Raw genomic sequence first — 20315 nt, forward strand, 5'->3', positions numbered from 1 at the left:
GAAAACTTAAGAAGTATTCTGTCTGCATCCCTTCTTTCATCTACTTCAATGTTTATAATTGTGGAGATTAGTACAGATAATGGTTGAGAGGTGTACCATTCTACGGATTAAGGTATTTTTCTATGTAAAATTTAAGAAGTATTCTGTCCACCTCCCATCATTCATGTACTTCAATGCTTATAATTGTGGAGATTAGTGCAGATAATGGTTGAGAGGTGCACGATTCTACGGATTAAGGTATTTTTCTATGGAAAACTTAAGAAGTATTCTGTCCGCATCCCTTCTTTCATCTACTTCAATGTTTATAATTGTGGAGATTAGTGCATATAATGGTTAAGAGGTGCATGATATTGATGCACCCAAGGGGTACAAGTGAATCACTGATTATTATTAAAGCATTATACCGACTTTCATGTAGTACTTAACCCTTTATAACCCTTTAAATGTACACATTTTTGATGTTGCTTCTCAGCAAAATGAAAAGTGAAAATGTACACATTTTTGATGTTGCTTCTTAGCAACATCAAAAATGTGTACATTTTCACATACATATTCAGGACAGATTTGAACTACTTATTTTTCTGTGCTGCATTGTTTAATGGCGAGATCTGTAGCTGCCACAATAATTATGATTGAAAAGACAATTTTCACATTTTTCACATGAGAATTCTAGAAAAGTAATTTCTCCCAGAATCAGCTCTGGGTTAGTAAGGGTTAAGAGGCATTCTGTCAGCCTCCACTTCTTCAAGCACTTCCTTCTTCAGTGCACAATATGGTCCACTCCCTTTCAATCTATCTTAAAATCCTATTCTCTTCCGTCTTCTCCCTCGTTTCCGTCACATTCTACCTTATAACTCCGTTTTCAACATCCTCCTCCCGCTAAGTACTCACTCCATCCAAACCCTCTGTCTCCTCCGTAGCTCATCTAAAAGCTGCCTCTAATCACCCACCATGTTCAGCACTTCGTCGTTCCTCTTCTTTTCCGTTCACTTCACCTTCTACATTCTTCTCCCCACCCACATCTCGAACGCCTCCTATCTTCTCCTGTCCTTCCTAAGTATCTAACGATCTGATCGTTGGATTATTCTTCCTCATAGAATAATCCTCCAAGGTCGTTAGAATATTAATGACTTAGCCTGGTTTCGCTAATAGTAGGACCCGCCCGCCTCTGTGACGGTGCGGGATCCCTCGTCCCTTCCCTTACTTCCCTATCCACTCCCAGGAGGCGTCGTCGGGCTCCTATCGCGGCGGCGCCTCCTTCCTTGCTCCCTCCCGCCCTTCCCCTTCTGGGTGCAGAGGTGAAAAGCTCGCGTTCATAGACCCTGCCCCAGGAGTGTAACCTTGCGAGACCGCCCTGGTGTCTCGTTTCCACTGTCCTTCCTAAGTGTCCACGTTTCCGCACCGTAAAGCGCTACACTCCTGATCAAACTCTTCACTAACCTTTTCTTAAAGCTCTGACGTAACTATCGTCTCATAAGCTCCTTCCAGTTCATGATCGGATGCTTCGGCAGGTAACGGAAAAGTGGGCTTCGGATAATTATTATAATAAACATCACTGCCGCTACGGCTCGTTATTTGGATATAGTTTGTTATTTCCAGTGATAGATTTAATTTTTAAATGTTCGCACCTCCTTTACGATATCTCATTACAGCTTCACTGAATGAATACGGTGACGCGGTATATAGACGAACATTTAGTTGGATGTATAATCAAATAATGATAAAAACGGGTAACACTTAATATCAACACTAAATAGGCAAACGACTGCTCAAGCCCTTTGCGCATAAATGGATGGGTAAGGAGAGAAGACCCAACGTCTGCTTTAGCCTGCTCTTAAGGAAAGGCGCCGAGGGGACCGCGGATTAACGTCCCATCCGACGGACGGAGTGCTGTACTTGACCCTTTCAGTCCCATCTTTCTTCAATTTCAAGTTATTCCGCTGAAATTCATTACACGTGACTTCTTACACTTCGTAACGCCGATAGTATTCAAGGATATCATTTTATGTGCTCACATACTTTTTACACAATTTTTTACATAATGGACAGAAATGTACCACTGGGACTTTTGAGCACCTTTTTCTCTCTCATCTAATATTCCCTAAACAATATAAATCAGTGATTTTTCTTTTTTTAAACTCTTTGTTAATGAGTTTTTTTACTCATAAATCTTATTTGAACACACTTTTATGATTTCAACAATTTTGCGTTTGACATAAAATATAGTGATAACCAGTAATTTTTCTGTTTTTTTTAATAATTCTCATACAAAATTGAGTAAAATTTAGAATTATTAGCTGTAGTTAGGTACGGTAATCTTGAAAACGATTTCTTGTGGAATTAAGACACAAGTATACAGCACAGTGAGAACACCTTGTATACGGCTTAGATTGTCTTTTATTAAGACTACACACTACACAGCTCACAACGACCCCTTTCTGCGTCATGAACTGGCCAATGGACTCCTAGGGCTGTCATTCGTACATCTCTGCCCTCATCAAAGCACTTAAGCACGGATCGGTATTTCCGCAAAAAAATCTCCGTCACCACTGGGATTCGAACCAAAGCCTTTAGGGGGGAATCTAACACTCTAGCCACCACAACAACTCGATCCCCCGCTTGAACTGGGAATCGAGTTGTCAAATATTTCTTTCTGATTTTTCCTATGAGGAGTTACGCTACCGGCTTGAACTTTTCAGGGTATATGGGGCAATAAAACTTTGCAATTTCAAATCCGAATATGAGAAAAAACTGAGGTAAAGTTTTCACATTTGAGATACACGCAAATTTTGAAGGTATCCTCTACACATCCTGAAAAATTCAAGACTATAATTTGTTTTCAAACGAGATGAGATTGTGTTAGCGGGAGTGATGCATCATGTTGAGAAGTCCCGTCACGAATGAGTCGTAATTAATTCTTTTATGATCAAACCATTATCACCTTATAGATTCACTGAAATTTTTATAACCAAGCGGAATTCATATAAAACACAGCATGGAAAGTCCAATGTATTTATCTTATGTCGTAAGTGTTGAAACTAATTTAAGTGCTTATAGCATTGAAAGAAAACTATTTTAAGTATCACCCTACGAGAATATTTTGGAAATATTGTGAAAATGACTTTTCTTTCGTATCCCTCTTGAACTTTCCAGAAAAAAAGCTTAAACTTTTGAATTATTTCACCATGTCATTCACAAGATATACTACGACTATTGGCGAAATTAATTCAAATCGGTTCCGAAAAAAATCAATTGATTCCAATTTCACGTGTATTTGTGTGCCTTCTAGGTTAGTGGCATAGAAGTTTTCAAATCGTCCTTAATTCACACCCTTCAAATTTACTTGACCAATATTCAACGCTATAGGCGTAATCAACAATAGTCGACGTAGACGATGCTCAGTTCAACATCACCGGTAAGTTATTCGTACATATTTGAAGAAACTCGTGAGTGTAACAGACTTAAATACAGGCAGCGTCAACTGCTGGTGAAAGAAAAGGGAGAAAATTTACCCAGGAACAAATGATTTGCCACGATCTGGACTCGAACCAGTATCCCCTGAATCGTCAATCGTGCACTCCAGCCATTTCAAGTATCAAGTCATACTGATCTGGCTTAACGTGCCTCCAATGATTCGGTTATTTCAAACGTTTACGTTGTGCATATAATATACCTAACACTTAATCCACAGAGAAGATACCATCCAATTACGAGGAATCATTTCCCCTTAAATAAAAGACCAATAATCGAAGCTTCCAATCAATACCGACAATTTGGAGTACGTAAATGCTTCAACGGCAATTAGTAAATCAATCACTTTCCATTAAAACTTTTTTACTCCTTTTTTCTAATGCTTTAAATTAATGGCAAATTAATGCGATAAAAAAAACATATCTCACTTTAAATTGAATAAAAACTCCACAACTGATTACATCGGATATAGGATTAGAGGCCTATGCACAATATAGCCTTAATGGGGTCAACACAATGAACTCGCGAGGTAATCAGGTATATTAAGGGGATTAATTGATGCATTATTTTGTTTCAATTTAAAAGGAAACTCTCAATTCTTGTTTATGTTCAATAGCCATCGGGCATGTTTTTTTTTCAGCTAGACTCAATTACATTATGTCGCAAATAGGAAGCGGCTCCCGTGCAAGCATATCATACGGCTTGCATTGGCTGCATCTACGCGAGTTTCGGGCGAGGGAGAGGGAACTTTAGGGCAATAAACTGAGACCCGATGCCAAGACCGCTTTCCTTCCCTTTGATTTCCCGGACGGCGAAAACCACTGCCTCCTAAACTCTTCCCCCCAGGTTTGCCTTTGAGCTATCGTAGTTCGGATGCTAATGGTCAACAACGAGCGAAGTCAAAGGTGAACGACTTACCAGACTTAGTATCCTTCCGAAACTGTGCGGGGTAACTAAGTTACCCCAAAAATATGCTAATTTTATATTTTATTTGCTATTTTTTATTTTGTCCCTTTGATATTCTTTTTAATTGAGCTCAACTACGTTGTCGTTATTCAGGCGGCGAATAAGGTTTATTTTTAAGGAAGTCACATACTCTCTTAATTGGTATTATAGAACCCTTTCACCACGTCAATTTCAATTCGATTTCGTTAATATGTCTTAGGTTAACGTGTCTATTCAAGGAAAAAAGTAATGGCTTTCATAACTTTGAAAAATTCCCGAGAAAGTAGGCCGTCTTAAAATTTAAATTAATGGAACTGATTTTTTTTCAAATTTGAGCATTAAATTTTTACATTTTAGATTGAGGCTAGTTCTAAAAAGGTTTTCTATATCCCTTCCGTAACTCATTTACCCCAAATTATGTTAATGTTGGATGATATTTTTTTCCCCTTTGGTATTTTTTGCATGTGAACTCTACCATTTTCCCGTTATTTAGGCGACGATTAATTTTTTTACATTTAAATTGTTTTTGAAAACTTCAATTTTTATTTGCGAGGTAACTGAGTTATCCAGCACAGCTGTTGGTGGGAGGAAAATAAAGCACTTGTTTGCTATATTAGTGCAAGGGTAAAAGTTGAATGCAATAAATTTTATTATATTATAACTTCAACAACGCCAATGCTCTACATGATGGCATCATTTGTACTTGTTTTTTTCATAGCATGTTACACAATGTACAGTTACGGCAGCAAAATATGAAATATTCCTATAATATAGTATTTCTTGGAGTTTAGGTCATTTATCAACTACACGGAACTTTTTAACTAATTCTCTCTGGAAACTCAAGCAATATTTAATACCCGTTAAACATATTGGCTAAGTAAACGATTTCTGTGCAAGAAATGATGTTAAGAGTATTAATTTCAACGGAATGAGTAGTCTTCTTTCCCTCTTACTATATTTGAAACTGCTTCTTCGAGTTCAAGTCTTAACTTCTATATTTATTATAGAAAGTTTAAGGCCGACGTTTTTTAACTTTATTTTTCAGGTGCAAGTCAGGGTAAGTTTATTCAGCAAGGAATTTTGAGTGCAAAGCATTAGGTCCTCAGCGAATACAATTAAATACACAACTTCAACACAATAGGTTGTAACTTCAACATTCATTTTATTTCCTACCTCTTCGGAAATTAAATTTTATCTTTGGGCCATTTAAGAAATCAAAGAATGAGTCAAATTTAATTTTAAAATGCTATTTGTAATGAGAAGATGTTGTTCTCTCTATAAAAAAATACAATGAAATGCACCAATGGAATATTTTGCCCGTGACCAAATGAATAAGATGACCGTTACGCCGTTCTCATAGTTTTTCGCGTGATCTTCTTCACTGATTCGATTGTAGAAGCTAAACGATTACGTTTAAACAATGTTTAATGATATATGTTGTATTCGAATAAAGATAAAAACGATATGTGACACGACCCAATGGAGATTCGGCATGATGTTACACAAAGGCTTAAAGTTCAGCATTGTACCCTTTTTGCGCCGACAGTAGGCCTCATTTCATCTTAACCCATCAGTGCATAAAGTTATTTTTATCAAATATTTATTTAAAAAAGTTATTATTCTGGCTATTAAGTTTCATTTTAACTAATACATGCAATTTTTAAATTTTTACAAACAATAGTTACTAATAATAATTACTAATAACAATTGACTCATTTATTGCTCTAGGAGTTTTAACTCCTTTCGAACATGGAAATTATTAAAGTGGTGAGCAGTACAATTAACATGGTATTAAACCAATCTGAAAAACAAATAAAGTAAGTGGCAATATGCGTTGCTTCCAATTGACGTATACAGTGTTTTCAATGAACAACGAACTGGAATATGAATAATTTCTTTTTCTAACAGAACACGAGCATTAAACAGACCAGGAGACAAATAACACAATTTTATAAAAGGAAATTAAGCTTAAAAAATAAAAAAGAACTAAATTACCACTTCTCACACAACAATAGGTATTAAATAATACAGACCGTCCGATATATCGGACGTCATGCCCAGGGGAACGTAGTGTGGGTTCCTTTAGTGCATTCCTATAGAGGTTTTGCTAAAACATTTTAATAAATGAGTACAATAATTATGACTGTGATTTGATGTTAAAAGACGATACATAAAGAGGATATAAACTAGAAACATTATATATTTTGACACTTTTACATGAAATTCGTAGAAAAAAATTGGATGAAGGCCAACGCTGCATTTATTTATTACAAAAGGATTTTGCTTTCCCTTTAGAGTCTACTCTACGTCTTTAGGTAACAATATATTGTGGCCAGAGGTTTAGGCGATCAAATCTAACAGAATTAAGGGGAACATGAGTTTGATTTCCTTGGATAGATGATTTTCAAACATTTTTAGCATAATCAAGGCAAGTGACCTTCAATATTTCAAAAGAGACTTTTTGCTGTTCAGTTGTTTTTCGTTAAAGAAGCCACGCATTTAGGAAGCCGCGCATTTTGACTTAATTTAGCCGGAACTGGAGTTCAGTGTGTGGCTTCATTTTCATTTTTCTCGTATTTCCATTTCAAACCATTAAAAGGTGCAATGGGGATTAAAATCCGCACACTAAAACATCAGCCCCATTTCGTTAAATATAGTGAGGTTGCACAAGAGCTCTAAACGGAAAAACGATTAAGTTTCTCCAGAAAAGTATCATTCTTTGTGCTAACGCCCTTCTGTTTCAAGCCACCAGTTTCGAGGAATGAAATATTTAAGCATGGAATCCGGCTGCTCCTTCCGCCCTAAAGGCCACGCCTGAAACTCACAAAACTCCACCGCGCCGTTCCGATCAGTTGATTGGTCCTGCCGACCTTTGGCCCACCTTTCCTAATAGGGTAGTTTCCTTCATCAAAGAAAACGAAAGGCATTGATTGCGATTCGTTACCCACCATTAGTGTATTCATAATATACAAATTATTTGGCTTTAGAAATCCCAGTTTAGACGCAATGGTCAATTTTAACCGCATTTGAAAAAGACCAGATTGGCGCCAATGCGATGCCACTCCACGTGACGTCACAGGGACCTAGTTTCTATACGAGTAGATAGGAGTTTTACATTGTCTGAGATTACTAATGCATGCATGAGGCAAAGAGCTCAGGGAAATATGTCTTAATAATCACCTATTAAAACTGCCTAAGGTCGGAAAGTTTCCTTCGTTTGATAAGGTATTAATAATCCTTATGTAAGCCAAGCGCTACCTGCTAGCTAGGAGTAATAATCTTTCGATTTAGGCAGTAAAAAAATATTAGGAAACCACCCTATTCCCTTTCGATCGTCACCAAAAATCTTGCTCGGGTCAACCAACTTCACCATAATGATGGAAAAATCGATTTCGATTAAAATGGAAAATCGAGTTTTAATATTTTAATAATCGAGATTTATCGAGGAAATCGAGATTGAGCCATGATCCTATGCCCCAGATGTTCAGATAACGATTGTCCCAGCGATCGTCATAAGGATAGTTCGCAGAACTAGCTGTGTGCATGCATGTCCGGACAATAGTTCACGTAGTTCCTAACGTTGCCACTCTACGATGGTTAGGCGCTGTGAAACCAAAAGGAGGAAGCAACAAGTGAAGGACGAAAAGTTTGTGAAGCTGCCATCGCTGTATTTTTTCATAGATTTGTCCACGAATATTACAAAATAGGATCCTCAACTGGGCCTCTAAATGTGCGGTCAACCACCGCGCATTTGAATAGGTTTACTAAAGTGTCCATTCACGTCGCTGACAGACAAATTCATCTGAGTTTCACGGGGAAGTGAGGTATAATTAGTGGTGTTAACGAAAACTTATATACATGATGATGTGATCTATCAAATTCATTACTATTCAAAGTTATTCCTGATCATGATAAACATTATATTGTAGAGTACAGGAAAAAAAGTTGATCATCGCATTGCACTTTTCCGGAAACCGAATAAGTGGCGACAGAAATCATCCTTCCATGAGATGGATTTGGGCCTCCTTTATGCAATCCTCTTTTATTTGTACAAGCAAGGAATAATGTGGTCGGAAGAAAAATTATTCGTTAAATACATGTTGAACACAGTAATATCTTGACCCTGCATACCTCAACAGCTTTGCTAACCGTCAATTTCCCGTTCACTTTAAATGTCAGCACTAGAGGGCAGCACGGATTTTTAACCATCGTCGTGTGAATGCACGATAGTTCCAACGACTGCTGGAACAATCGTAATCTTAACGAGGCATTTGATGCATAAAAGCTTCACGGGTTTTCAATTGGGTTAGGGTCTGCATTATGTAAGCCGAAGTTTTGTTGAGACACTTTCCCAGAATCCTCAGGGCTGAGGCCCTCATATCAGATGAGGAGCCATGAGGATGATGAGGATATTGGGAAAGTTTCCAACGAATCCTTGGCCTACACTACAAACCCTGACGCGGTTGGAAACCCGAGAAAGCTTTCATCCCTGCTTTTCACCCGGAAAAGCTCAGATTCTTCATAATCGTCGATTTTCGATTCGAACTCCAATTTTCAACTTCGATATCATTTAATCCAGGCATTACCATTCGATAAAATCATTACCATTCGATAAAATCATCGATTCCCTTTATAAAACTTTTCTTTAGAGCCAGTAAAATTGGAAAAAACACGCCCACCATCAAAAAGAAAGCACACATTCAGCTGATTTTTCCTAAAAGTTTTAGTGAATGCGAATGCTTCCAAGCGGCTTAACGTGCGTTCATTTATAAATTGTTACTGATAATTATTCATGCATGCATTGTAAGTAGATTTTTTCCAAAACTCAAATGTGCATGTTGAGTGTTTTTCGAGTGAACAATAATCATGTTTATGTACAAACTGTTTATTTTTTATTTTAAAGCACCGTCTACTTAGGTCCAAATTTCATTTTTTGTCGAAAAGTCTACCTTTTCATTTATATTAAAATCAATTGTTCGATAAATGGATTTCGACCGACATCTTCGTCATATATACTTTGCCAATGATTCAAATTTTCCCGAAAAATTACCCCTTCATCGTAATGCTCACGGTTTGTAAGCTCGCATTGCTGTAATAGATTCTATGAGTGAAACCTGGCGCGGGGGAATTCCTTTCCACTATAATTTAGTAGCAAGAAAGTAGATTAAAAACCGGTCGACGAACTTAAGACAATGTATGCTATGCTACACTATGTTACTAACTTAATTTTCCTATAGCAACAATTAAAATGGTACTATACGGATTATAGTTACTTCCAAACAGTGGCATCATGGTGCCGGAACGCCGTTTCGGCACTGGTTAACAAAAGACACAATAGTCAAATAGCCTGGTGCTTCATAATTTCTAACATGCGTTCGTAAAAAAAAACAAAAATTTATTTTAAAATATGCAGACGTAACTTTAATAAAATTGACAAACATAGTAATATTTCACTTGTAAAAACACTTAAGGAAAGCACGTTCCAGGATTGCTCATTTTGCCACGACACAACTGCCTCCAATGGCAAATTTACCACATTTTTCCGAGCAAACGAGCATGCCCTCAGCCAGGCCAAAGTGTTTGGTCTCTTAATTAGTGCATTAATTTTCTCTTACTTCATGAATGGGATTCCACCCTTCCTAAATTTTCCTTATTTTCCCTAACCCATGTCAAAATCCCGAATTTTCCCTTGATTTCGCTGATTTGTATCAACCTTTATTTATTCTTCCCATTGGAGTGAGCAGCGGGTGGTTTGCAATGGTCTTCTCAAATCATTTTTCCATTTTCATTGGCTTTGGATATTGAAAATTGAATTTGGAGTTAATTTATTTATCTAGGTCACGAGCGTAATCAGGTATGCGTCTTATCACAGACGCTTTATTTTTATAATACAAAAGAATAAATAAAGGAGGAAAAAAAGAATGCAAATTTTTAAAAATATCAAAGCACTGCAGGAACAAGTGACTTCGTACGCAGTCACGCGCACGGGTGCAAAGTTAAATACACCAACGGATGAAGTTCGCCTTGAAAAAATATTTGACTTGGCCGGGATTCGAACCCGGACCTCCCGATTGCCGATCAGGCGTGGTAACTAGTTCCACCAACAAGCCATTTTATCAGATCGAACTTCGGGATGGGTTTTACCGAACGAGATGTTGACGTCACAAGTCCACACTGTGGCACATGTGGCGAAGGTCGTGCTTAATAAGGGTTTTTCACCCCGACAGTGGCTTAGTAGGCACCACCCTCGCCACATGTGCCACAGTGTGGACTTGTGACGTCAACATCTTGTTCTGTAAAACCCATCCCGAAGTTCGATCTGATAATATGGCTTGCTGGTGGAACTAGTTACCACGCCTGATCGGCAATCGGGAGGTCCGGGTTCGAATCCCGGCCAAGTCAAATATTTTTTCATGGCGAACTTCATCCTTTGGTGTATTTAAAAAATATATTTGGAAAATACGAGGTTATTTCTAAAAAAAGCAATTAGCTCTACATTCGATCCTCTTTTATCGTAAAGGCTCATGTTGCGTCGGTATCGCGTAGTGACTGTATCTGACTAGGGGCAACGAACCCGCTTTGACAACAACCAAAGAGATAGAAGAATGACTTACTGGAGCAGGAGAAAGATAAAATCCTGCAGTTGACAGAAAGTCACTCTAACAAATTCACATTTGCATATCGCTCTACGTAGATTTTTTTCACAAGTGGATGACGCGTGGAACAGGTGGCCGACAATTATAATCTTTCTGGGGATTGCTGGATAAGATTAGTAAATCAATAAATTTCCATTAAACATTTTTTACTCCTTTTTTCTAGTAATTTAAATTAATGGCAAATTAATGCGATTTAAAAAAAACACATCTCTTCTGCTGGGGGACTGCTGATTAATTTTTAAACAGGACAGTAGGTGATGTCTCCATGCTTCTGGGTTTCACCGCGTGGATTTCCTTTGCGACGACAGTTTCTCCGGTATTCCAACCGGCGTCTTCAGGTCAATGTCAGGGTTCAATTTTTGGTGACTTACATAGTGCATTGTTGGCGCCAATTTTTCATGCTGGAGGCTGATTGGTCCACCTCCTTTTTTCTCGTATGACCCTCATCCACGAGTTGTGGATAGGGTAGCCGTCTTCTCTATCCATGTTTTCAGGTGTCTTGAATATTTCGATAGCCTCATTTATTAGCCTGGAATAATATCTATTTTCTTTTGCAGTAACTGTTGCTTCGTCAAACAGTACCTGGTGTCCGGCAGGATTGTCGTCGCAAAGCAAATCCACGCGGTGAAACCCAGAAGCATGGATACATCATCTAGATAACGCCGCGGAAAACTACGCATCATGGACAGTAGGTACTTTATTCTATGAAATGTAAGGGTCAATACCCAGTGATCATTACAAAAGCTAACATTGCATTTGCCGGCCTCGATGGCGGTGAGGTTGAGTCCTCGCCTGCCAAACCGTAGGTCGTGGGTTCGAATCCCACCTGGGTAGATGGTCCCTTTACAGGGCAGGGATGCTTGTGTTGTACTTCTTTAATCCTCCATTGTAAAGGCCTCTCCGTTGTAAATGTCCTCGTTACGGTTCAGTTGGAATTAAACTTAAAAAATGAAAAAGGATATGGGATTTAAGAGTATTCATTAATCCAAGACGCATTTTTCTGCGTAAACTCCATGTAGACAAAGAGAATATTTCAGGGCTTTCAGAAAAATACACGGTTATGATAAAAGAATGGTATGAATGAATGGAATGTACTACATGTTTATACTCAGGGGCGGATGCAGGATTTATTTCTGGGGGTGGGGGGCACAAGGGTCTGACAATTCTTCTCACATTTAAAATAACGTAATATAACCGTATTAAAAATCTTTTGAATTTTTTTACCACCTGGGGGTGGGGGGGGCGAACACGCGCCCTCATGCACCCTCCCTAAATCCGCCTATTTATATACTTTGAAAAGACGGAATAAATATATAATTACCTCTGGCATGAATCCAATTTTAAAATCATATCGATATTCAGCAACAATATGCAGGGAATCATCATAACAGAATGGTACCATTTCACTAATTGAATGATAGATAATAGGGATAGTGTGGCAGAAATTTTTCAGAGGCTGCCCATACCCTGCTTTGCCTTGACCTTTAGAATTGATTGGGTAAAAATAGCAGAAATTTACAACTGAATTGCATATTGGTGGTTATGCCAACGAAAGATTTTTCGTCTAAAACCCTATGATAGGTATTCAATAATAAAAATAGTGTAATTTTTACGGCGAAAAACAATTTTGACAAAGAAAGAACGAGGAAAATTATTTAAAATGAAAGTACTACTTCATTCGTTCACACGGCGCATTGAGCGCAAACACACAAATAAATTTACAGGTGAGGATTAAAACATGTCCTCGTCCATTCCTTCTGTTGGTGAGTGGTGAGATACCCCAGTGCCATCTATTGGTTACTTTTGTGGGCCATAGCAAATGGAGTTTCCTGTGGATAGATCCCCGCCGAAGTTTTCCTGGTAGTGCAACTGATAGAGCACCTGGCCGGCAACCAGGAGTTTCTGGGTTCGAGTCCCAGGCCGCATTTTTACCCTCTGATTTCTGGCGTTTTTCCATCTACCACAGCACCATTGTCCTTGTCCTTTTTCCATTATATGTTCCTATCCCTTTCTTTTCTTACCTGTCAATTTATTTGTATTAAAAATGAAAGTATATTCGTAAAATCAGATTGTCCCAATTTTCTAAAACCAATAACACGTGCCCATCAATTTTAAAGAAACGTGCTCTTATCACCTCTATGCCGTCAGTCGAGGAGTTTTATTAGAGTTGCCTATCGCGTTGCGCTGAACATGGTAACCTGGCTTGGCCGAATTCCAGCGACGTGATCTGTTAGCTCAGGGTAGCAGGAGATATCTACCACATTTCCGACGTTTCAAGGTCGTAGAGTATCACGATCTCCCACACACAGGTGGCAGGCCGTATCTTCCTCACTTGCAGCAACTTCTAATTGAAAATCAATCTCCAATGTGAAATAAGATTTTACCCTATCCCTCTTCTCTCGGGATTCCCACCGGGTTAGAATCTTCATTTCTGATGACGTTTTCAGCCCAAACTCGGAGCTCATTATCAGCGCATCTAAATGTCGTTTTGAATAAAAAATTAATCCAGTGAAGTTAGAACAATTTTATTGCACACATTTAAAACTAAAACTCTATTTCATTTTTCCACACAGTCGCCAAATCGATTCAAGGACTTGTCATATCTTTTAACAGCCTTTAGAATCCACTCTTCATAAAAATCTGCCGCCTGTTAATGGAGTCAACCTGTATTTTTTACCTATTTTGAAGCTCTCCGTCATTCCTGAACTACTGAGACACAAGCCTACGCTTCATTAAGGCAGCCAAAGTGAAAGTCACTAGGAGCCAAGTCCGGGCAATACGGGAGATGGTCAATAACGTCCCTATTAAACTTTTCCAAAAGTTCAATTGTTTTTCGAGCGGTATGAGGCTGAGTATTGGCCAAAGAAATCGTATAATATGCCGCACTTCACACTTGGTGGGATTTCCTATTATGCCACTCATGGTTTTAGGCTATAACAGGACAACAAGTGGACGTAAGATTCTCCACCATGCACAGTTAGAAGCGTACTGATTATGTTAACGCTTTATGAAGAGAAGACCGAAATTGAAAAAAAAAATGCTTTTTTACTACAAAAGTAGTTATAAAAATATCTACGCTCATTAGTTTCACATACTGATGCACAAAGGTTAAGAAAACACTTAGCTGTTTCACAAAATAAAATATATTGCGACCGGTTTCGATGATGATACGCTGTATCGAAACCGGTCGCAATATATTTTATTTTGTGAAACAGCTAAGTGTTTTCTTAACCTTTGTGCATCATGAAGGAGTTTCATCATGTTACGCCAACCACCATCGCATTTAGTTTCACATACTATTTACCAAGCAAAGCCAAATAGATTCAAGCACTTGTCGTATCTTTTAACGGTCTTCAAAAAAATCTGCCACCAGTGAATGAAGCCAACCTGTCACGGTGTTTTGAAGATCTCTGTCATTGTTAAACCGTTGAGACAAAATCACTGACAAGAGAAGGCTTGCCACTTCATTTCTTCGTCGAGAATATCCACATGCTTGTACCTCTTTCTTTTAAAAATCGTATCCCCTAACGGACCGCACCTTCAGTTCTAATGTTTGCTCCGTACACAGTACACAATTCACGATGAATTTCGGCTGATGATGGATTTTCTGCCCAAAGAAATCGTATAACATCACACACTTCACACTTGGCGGGATTTCTATTACGGCACTCATGTTTTTAGGCCATAGCTGGACAACTCGTGAACATAGAATGATCGACCATGCACAGTTACAAGCGTACTGATTATGTTAACGCTTTATGAAGAAAAGACCGAAATTGAAAAAAACACTCTTTTTTACTACAAAAGTTGTTATAAAAATATCTACGCTCATTTCTTTCGCATAATATTTTCTAAGCAAAGCCAAATCGATTCAAGCACTTGTCGTATCTTTTAACGGTCTTTAAAAAAATCTGCCGCCAATGAGTGGAGCCCACCTGTCACGGCGTTTTGAAGCTCTCTGTCATTGTTAAACCGCTGAGACAAAATCCCTGACAAGAGAAGGCACTCCTTTCCTCGTCTAGAATGTTAGTTCTTCCTTCTTTAAAAAATTATACCTACTGAAGTACTGCACCTTCACTTCTAATGTTTGGTCAATACACAGTACACAGTTCACGATGAATTTCGACTGCTAATGGATTTGTTGCCTAAAGAAATCGTATAACATCACACACTTCACACTTGGCGGGATTTAGCTAGATTTAATATGGCACTCATGTTTTTATGCCATAGCTGGACAACTTGTGGACGTAAGATGATCCGCTACACACAGTTAAAAGCGTGCTGATCTACTGCGCGCGCCGATGTCAACATGGCGGCGCTACTTCTCCAGCTACGCACAAACGACAGTAACTTCCTGGATTACCCTCGCATGTCCTTATTTCTCTCACTCAGGTGCCTCGGAATTGGTCCGCTCGGAGACGCTTAACGATGTTGTCTCCGGATATGCTTGTCTATCATCGCATAATTTGTAATTTCTACTATATTTTACCACTAGTATTAAGTTTTCTTTTTCACGCAAAAAACATTTAACACAGCCAACGGTACACATGCGCCATTATTGAAAAATCTTTCTGTAAACTGGCTTCTTGGGGTGAGTTGGATACTCACCGGTGCAGCTTTGGAATACGCTCCTTCGGCGCTGTCATTTCCTGGCTTGTGTTTACGATCGTCCAACTTTGTTATTCGTTCAATTCAACCGATGGAAAGGCATTTAATTTACTGTTTGGGGGGTGATGATAAATAAATACCTTCCTTTGCACTCATTCCTCCATTTGCTCTCAATTTTTTAACTCTCTAATTTTTCGACTCCGGTATTTTAGTTCAATATTGCTAACAATGAGTGCTTTTTTTCTGCCAGCATCTTTAGATACTATCCATCACATAAGGTGAACGTGGTCTAATCGACTCCTTTTTTATTAACCCATTTACGGCCAAAGTTGCGAAAACGCAACATTATTGAGAAATGCAAAAAAAATTGCTTCAATTGAATTTTTTCATATACAGTTCGCTTTTTTCGGTAAAATTAAGTTTAAACTAATTTTTAGTGAAATAATTTCATATGTCTTTCAATATTTAAACAAATACTCAAAATGTGTCAATTATCAAGTCACCTGTTACGCAAAATAAATATGCTTTCCTAAGAGTAACTATTCCCTTTATTAAGCTTTTTATTCGTCCATATGAACTTCAAAATTTTAATTAATAGAATTTACAGCTTATATTTACAGGTAGTTATGCAACCTGCTTTGCCATCTGTTGTCGTCTCGTAGGAATATGCCGTTTTTACTGTCAGATACGATCCTATATGCATCTCTATTTTATAGTGTATTAAGGTTAAATAATGCAACAGATCATTGGAAACGTAACATCTAAGAATTTCAATCATCAAATATTTGTCAAATACGTGGCATAAAAAGCCGTAGGATCATTTCTGACAGTAAAAACGGCATATTCCTGTAAGACGGCAACATATGGCAATGCAGGTTGCGTAACTGCCTATAGATACCGGATTCGGCCAAAGTTGCGAAAACGCAACAATATGTTTCAGATCCAATTTTCTCTTAATTTATTTTTTTACCATAAGCAAATTTTTTTGAAAGCCCTTTAATGACCTTAATTTACCTTATTTAGCATGTTAATAAATAAAATAAAGAGAAAAAATTGTATATTTTCATCTATTTCTTTACTCGGCAGGTAATGGGTTAAGAATTATATAACGCCGACACTAATTCAGATGGGTGGAGAGACACCCAGTCTTCTCCCGCGACTCCCTTCTCAACCATAACCCCATGATGCAAATTGTCCTATCTGTCACTTGCTCTCCACCAAATATCATCTCGGCGACAGGAAAGTCGTACTCTCGGACAGAATTTTGATATTTTCGACTGAATATGAATGAATAAGTACCTACGTATTAAGACATGGATCGAATAAAAATAGATCATGTCGATGTTGGCCTTGGTGGCTGTGCGCTTAGGTCCTAACCTACCAAATCGATGGTCTTGGGTTCAAGTCCCGCCTGGATAGGTGGACGCTATCAAGAGCATGGGTGTGACTGTTATTCGCTGATAATGTTGGAAACCTCGTTGTAAAGGTCACTATATACTTTTACGCGGAAAAGGAACTAAATAAATACGATTTCCTTACTTTTGTATACCAGAGCAGGTTTACTGAAAAACCTTCATTTCAGATTGGCTTCTAAAAGTCTTTTTATTGTACGTATTTAGAGAAATGATGAAGTTTTCATTATTTTTAACGGGATAGAAGGCTACATATAACGGAGAAGTATGTGAGTTAAAACGTGGATAGAATGCTAAAGCTTTTGAAGAGTGTTAAAATAATAGATATTTTTGTACTAAATTGAGATATAATTAATATCTACAAAAACTTAGTTCATACGAGATAAGTAAAATAACATCAATAAATATCGCCCTGCGAATTTTTGTCCCGCTGTAATTTTTAAATTAGTTTCAGACCGTGCAATTCTACCCATTAAAATAGAAAGATGCGCTATGTAACTCATTTAAAAGCCATTTACAATCCAACCTAATGCAGGTGCCTCATATTTTGACTTTATCTGGGTCTTAAAAATCTTGACTTTTTTAGATTAGAACTGGCTCGGTCCTATTCATTCAGACCTATAATGGCTTTTAACAGTCCCGATTTTTACCACATCGGGCCATCAATTTCTATGTTGTATTTAAAACAATTTTGAATATAACTTATACGTTCAAAAACGTTGCATACAAAGCAAAAGATAATAATGCAGATGGTTAACACCGTGTACATATGACGTAAATAATTATTTTCTCCACCTCAAATGATCTTCCGATAGTTTTGAAAAGTTATCAAAGTATTGAGCGACGATTACTTCTGCAGGTCGTTGTGCAAGAAAAAAAAATTGAGTTCCCATAAACAAAGTAAGCTTAACTATCCCCTATTATTCGAAAACCTAGACACTCATCAAAAATTCGAAGAGCTTCACTAAAGTTGGTGAAATAGCTGCTCCAACATTAAACGCAAAAAGTGAGGCTACGGCTCAAGTCTGACCGCCTTAAATCTTTTATTAACGTCCAAGTTCAAAATTCGTCCCGGGAAGTCAAATAACACAGCAGAATAATATGAATAATTTTTAGGGAAATTGCGGACCGAGTGCTTTACGCCCGGGCCAGCCTGAAAAATTTACGGTTCCTCTCGCGAAAATAATTCGAAGATATTCGCATTTATATTGCCATCGTAACCCGTGAGAAAATACCTCAGCAGAGACTCATCTTGGGTCGAGACACGAGGGGACGAAATACAACAATGCATCAAAGTTACCCTGGAAATCACCTTGCACGATTAGTTAATGGTTACCTCATGACCTCTACAGTCTGTATAGGTATTAATTTAAACTATATTATGCATCTACCTTGGTTTTCTATTGAATGAAATAAAATAACTTTTTTTTATTCCACACTTTATTTTAAATAGCACGACCCGGGTTTCAACATCTAGTGTTATCATCAGGACTCAATCCTGATGATAACACTAGATGTTGAAACCCGGGTCTAGTTGTTATTTTTTTTCATTCAATAATGAAGCAATTCCACAAAATAACGCCTGAGACCGTGTCTTATATTGGTTTTCTACTTCGTAATCTTCAATATAATGACCCTGAAAAATAAATAAAAAGAAATGGTGGAAAATTAGCTGGTAGGCAGCGATTCTTCCGGGTTTCCTTCCGCGTTTATCCATTTTCCTGGGCAATATTTTCCCCTTATATATTAACGTCCCGTGAGCTCAAGTTTGGTGAGTGAATATTCAAAATTGTACATTGCTGTGGATGGGCTTTCGGGGACAACCGATTGCGACCCAAGAGCACTAATAGGGAGGCATGCGTAGCGTGCATTTCAGTAAGTAGCGTAGTATATTAGATTTAGTTAATTGAAGGAACAGATATCAAAATCCGCGGAGCAAGGTGACAGACATTATCCAAGCATCTTTATAGCCTAGAACTGAAATCCCGGATGACAAACCTGCATTCTGAGGAAAATTACATTTTCATGGAAAGTAGTGCAATACCAGGATATTAAATGAGATATTTTCAGAGCAGAGATAGAATAAACTTAAAAGAAGAAATTTTGCTAGTTCTTTTTATGCCATTATTTTTTCAAATTAGGGTTTAAAGACCCCTAAACACTTAATTAAGCTTTTCATTGACGAGACAGAAATTGAATTTTTACGCAAAAATATACTGAGAACTTATTTTTAAAGATATATAACATTTTAATTTCACGCTCATTTCACGATAACACGAAATCCTTTCTTCATTTTATTAGATTACCCAATTATTTTTTTAATGGGACCTTTGGCTTCCTTAATTGAGGGTAGAGCTCACCACAAACTAACACACAAGCCTGTACATGCACAAACTCAGGGGTAAGGGAGGGGAAATTACTTTCCCTGGGACTTCACTGGGCAAGGAGAGGGTGATGAACATTTTATAGCCGAGCTACTTCATATTCTCTGAAATAACCAGTCTTTTTATATGATCAGTAAATATCGGAATTATATAGTCTGATTTGTTGACATTTGCTTATAATTTCCTTTGTTTCACATTTTTCACATCAAATAAATTTTTCTATATTTTGTTCCGCTCAGCGATCATTAACATTGATTATAATTTATCCGCGACCAAAATAACGTGTCCTGGGCCTATGGAATATTGGTTTAGGTGTTTTCTAACGCTTCACATAGGAAATTAATCCGAAACACTTAGATGACCTGCCCTACGCGCAACCCGCTGGATCTTCACGCTCCCTATTAATTGGGGAAATAATGGTGGCAGCCGATTAACCCTAGCAAGCTTAGTTTCTGATGAAAGTATCTCTGGTTCGACTACCGGATGAAGCCTATGCATACGCCCAAACCAAAATCCTTGAAAGGCGATGTGGCCAGGTTAAGAAACCAGGTTTCGTTTCGACGCGGAGGGAAAAGAAAATACTAGGTCTAGGTTTAGTTTCGTTCCCCCTTGAAATAAAAATCACCAAGGAGTTCAGTTTCGACCCGGGACGAATCTTTACACCCTGGAACGAAGCGAAATATATTGAAACTCTGCTGCTCATAGTTAAGTTTCGAACCCAGAAGTTGAGTGGAGAGGGATAATAGGGAATAGGTTCGACCCATTATGTTTGCTAAGGTATTATGAAAATATGCATAAATAGTGTTGGCTAGGATGGTGCCTAAGGTTAAATATGGATT

Source organism: Ischnura elegans, chromosome 10 (assembly GCF_921293095.1).
Source record: "Ischnura elegans chromosome 10, ioIscEleg1.1, whole genome shotgun sequence".
Classification (NCBI taxonomy): domain Eukaryota; kingdom Metazoa; phylum Arthropoda; class Insecta; order Odonata; family Coenagrionidae; genus Ischnura; species Ischnura elegans.